The following is a 4,537-nucleotide window of genomic DNA, read 5'->3' on the forward strand; positions in this document are numbered from 1 at the left end:
TTCCCTCTATCAAGTTCATTTTGAATTATCAATTTTCATGTTTTATAAGTAATTAATAATGTCTGCATATATCACAAGAAGCGTAAGCAACTGTTTTTTTTTTATTTTATAACATGATGATTATATATTTATATATCTCTATGCTTCCTTTACTTCAATTCTAATTTCAGAAATAAGAAAAATATGAAATAATGCAGCTCATTTCATGAGCCTGAACAAAAGAAAAGAAAAAAGAGGAAAAGAAAGAATAAAGAATCACATTTCAGTTCTGCTTCAGAATTACCGAGGCTAAATATTATCATCATCATTATATTATCATTATCATCATTATAATTATACTTTTTTTTAGAGATTTTTATTGTTTCGAGAAAAAATCAAAAGAAACATTAATCACATACATGTTTTCTTAGGATAAATGTGAGGGTCTTCCAGAAACATGAACAACTGTAAGACAACAAATTTAACCTAAGGAAACTCTGGGCCCTTGAAAACCCATAAATGTAGTAATATCATGCTTGGTATTTATAACTGACAATTCATGTATATGTTCTAGAATAATATCATCCTTATAATATCAACTATAAAATATTACCAAGAATATTCCATCAGATCACACTTTATTTGCTGTTTATTCTTCATGCTCATGCGTAGTATTAGCTGGTTTATTTTATATGATGGCCAACGGCAGGTTGGACAATGGTAGTTATCTTTTAATAACCACTCTGTAATGCAAGAGTGGTGGTAGTGTGTCCACATGGAGGCCACACAAAACTGCTGACCATCGGTATCTTCCTAGGCATATTGCACATACCCGACTTTCTATTGCATATGATGGTGCTGTCCATTTTAATTCTGTCAGACTCTGAGGTTGAAAGCAGCCATACATCCTTCAATGAATCACTCTGTTGGGAATGAGTGCTGCATTTTGTTTCTTTGTTTTGAACAATTTTCACAAACTTTTAATAACTTTTCATATGTAATGTTTGAAGACGCTGTCACTGATTTTTCTGTACCTCAAGTACTGCCTCTCCAATTTCCTTTTCAAGATTGCACATCGATGACAGACATATATTTCCTTCACTGTAGTCCAAAGCTCACATAGCCTACAATTTTCATCTTGACAACAGGCATGTATGTCTAGCAGAATGTCATTTTCATTATCACTGACGCTATCAATATCCGTTTCACTTTCTGATTTTAGGTCTTCCTCGTTGCCCCACCCATCATACCTCCATGTTGGCAAATCCTTCATATAACCATTTGGTATAACAGGATGTAGCCACAAGTCTGGTGTGGCTAATCGCTCTATGAGGAGCTCCATGCCCTCTCCAGACTAAATCCTGAGATGGCCTGGCGAGACAGTGATGCCATGGGACGGAAAAAGAACGTCAACCAAATAGGAATCCATTGAGAATATTGACCACCAATTGGAATCCATATCAGCTGGTTCACTTTCCCTTCTTGAGATGACCCTCCTCAAGATGACGATGATGCCAAAATTGTGCACTGACATCCAAAATATGATGGGATGCCTTGCGATCATAAGCCAATGGTATCTTAGCTGAGCAAAAAGCCAAGTAGAGTTTAAATAGAAGATCAACCATAACCCAGATTCAAGAAAAATATTAGCTAATGGAAACTTGAGAATTGCAGTAAAAAAGCAAGCCAAAACAAAAAACAAATATGTTGTATACAAGCATTCGTATCAGAGTGCGAATGGCATGTTTCCATGCTCTCACCCGGACATCAAACACATTAAATATATCAGCAACTGCTAAGGCATTGGCCAGCACAAGTGATACTAAAAAGACATCATTCATTTGAGGCTGTAGAGTACACATGTAGGAATTCAAGGGCAGTGTTGTGAGCGACTCTCCCTTCTGCTTGCCATAAGAAGTTCCTCCTGCTGTGACAACAGCTATATTTGGTATTCCAGTCAGACCTGTCCTTTTAAGCAACTGGGAAACCTGGAAAATATGAGAGAATCAATAATAATTACTGTATGTAAGTAAAATAAATAAAGAGAGGAGAGACGTGAGGTGTAGAGACTGACAGATGTCCATTCATCTACCAATCAAATAAGTATTCAGTTTTTCATACTCTCATCTTCATTGGCTAAAGCAAAGCAAATGTTAAAATGGGTTCTGCCTATAAACGTTTCAAGGAAAGGAGAGTTAACATATTCTACTATATGAACACAAATTCCTATTTCTATTTCTTCCAGTATAGATCTTTGCCAAAATCTAATTTCCTACACCCAAGAAAATTGGATAGATGCACCAAAGAAGAAAAGAAAGAAAAACACTACTTGTCCTTTTCTTCATACTTGACAGTGAAAGATGCAAGCTAATTCGAGTTGACAGTCCGGAGACCAAGAGTTTCTCATCATATGGTTGGTTCAACAACTCCGAGATATAACCAACGTTGGATTCTGTCATAAATAAACAAATCTTTAGACCCAATCTTGTGAAACAGAGCGAAAACATTAATAGCTAAAATGGAAAAAGAGTTGGAGAAAGTAGTAGTTCCATTTTTATACATGTATAATGATAAATCAACAAAGTAATGGCTATCTATCTCACTATCAAGTGGAGAAGGGAAGACTGGGTAAAAGCGAAGCAAAGTATTATTTTCTACTTTTTTTTTCTACACTGGTCAAAACTTGTTTATCTTCTGTCATAACAGTAATAATTTTTGATGAAACAAGTTTATAAAGGCCTTTGTGTCTAGGTAGTGAATACAAAGTCAATACTTATATTTACTCTCAAAGCTTTTAAATATACTTAATGAACAAAAGCAAAATGCTAGCCGGCCTACCTTTACCAAAAATAAGGGTTTCATACTTCACAGTGGCAGGGGTAAGCGCATGCTAAACCTCAAACTTTTTCTGCATTACCTTTTCTATTACTGACAGCCTGTGGTATTGAACCAAATTTCTTCAAGCTGTGTCAAGCAATTAACAACTGAATTCGTGACTGTATTTGGCTATGAAGCCATGAAAGAACTGAAGCAGCAGTGAGGATGTGGTTGTTGATGCTAACACAATTTTGCTCTCTTCTGCTGTCTGGCCATTGATTCCAACTCTCTGCATGTTTCCTGTTCCTTGGTCGTAGCACCAGTACCAGTTGTGGTGACTATAATATGTGGATATTACTATTTCTGTTACAGATGTGGATAATTCTTTTTCGGTTACCATGGACCACGTGCTGTTTTCCACGTGGATCCAAATGCCCAAATAAGAACCACCCGCTCAGCGAGGGCGGAGGTCCATTTTATATCGACCACGTTTGGAACCGGGGAGTACGTAGCCAGCTACTAGCGCGCCTAAGCAGCTCGCCCTCGCCTCCCTCCGGTCGGGCTGCCCCGACACCGTGGTCCTCCCGCGCGCGTTGGACCCTTTAGACAATTCCCGTAGCGTCGTCTGTAGCGTGCGTTCACCCCTTTACGTGTGTTTTTCGTCCTGTCAGCCATGTACTAGATACGCATGCCTTTTACAATCTGGTTGCAGGGTGCGCTGCGTCTTCCGGCTCGCAGCAGGAACGCAAATCTCCGAAGAAAATCCGCTCGGGACCGCTTCAGACATGGTAAGAAAAAAAAAAAAAAACACGTAAGTACACGTTTTGGGCCCTTTCTTATTTCTTTTTCCTTCTTCTCCCATACATGTGTTAGCCGTTGTTTTTTTGTTGGGTTAAAAGGTGCTAATGACATCAAATGCCGTTCTCCACTATTCTTCACTCAGATCACATTTCCGTGCGATCGAGTATGTGATCAATAAACATGAATATCGTTCGTTAGTAACAGTAATTAATTGTTTTTTCTCCGTTTTTTAAGATTTTATATTGTTTCATCCTGAACGACTTTAAACCATTCGTGATTTTATCTTATCACTGAATACCATTTTAATTTTATCTCGTTCTAACCTCGCGGTGGGTCCGCGGTGGTGGCGCGGATGTAGCGGTCAGATGACCACTGTTCCCTCTAATTTGGAAGCAAACATATCATTGTTACATTGCTTTTTGGTGACACGTTCTATCGGCGCTAGAGCGAAGGCAGGTAACAAAATTGTATTATTTGGATATAGCGTATGATCTTCCCCTTATCAGAGTGCACAGGATTGCCCGCTATTACCCGGGGTTCGTTAAACGCCTAATAGATCTGACGCTCCGTCGTTCGAAGGTAGTGCAATAAGTTATTCGTTCGGCACCTTTTGATCAGTGTGACCCCGGTATGTCCGTTCTTAATGTAGGACTATGGTTTAAGCCTAAAATCATTATTCGCTATTAATCACACCCATTCCACCACTCTCAAGTCCGCTTGCATTTTTTGGGTACCCCCAAGTTTTGTTGTGATTTTGTGAAAATTTTATATATCCTTCGGAATTTGCGAGCGCCCCATTACAGATACGCAGAAGAGATCAGGATATTGATTCTGCTCGAGTCGCTTCAGTCATATACGGCATTTGGGTATAGGATCCCCGTTATTGAGTTTTATTGAAGTTCTGATGTGGCAAAGCTAGAACATGTACTCGCAGTTCAGA

At 38.7% G+C, this 4,537-nt stretch overlaps 1 pseudogene; it reads right to left on the reverse strand.

Annotated features, from left to right (window-relative positions):
- Positions 1-364: 364 nt before the first annotated feature.
- Positions 365-3,583, reverse strand: LOC119568940 (annotated as a pseudogene).
- Between the last annotated feature and the right edge of the window lie 954 nt (positions 3,584-4,537).

Source organism: Penaeus monodon, unplaced genomic scaffold (assembly GCF_015228065.2).
Source record: "Penaeus monodon isolate SGIC_2016 unplaced genomic scaffold, NSTDA_Pmon_1 PmonScaffold_11683, whole genome shotgun sequence".
Taxonomy (NCBI): domain Eukaryota; kingdom Metazoa; phylum Arthropoda; class Malacostraca; order Decapoda; family Penaeidae; genus Penaeus; species Penaeus monodon.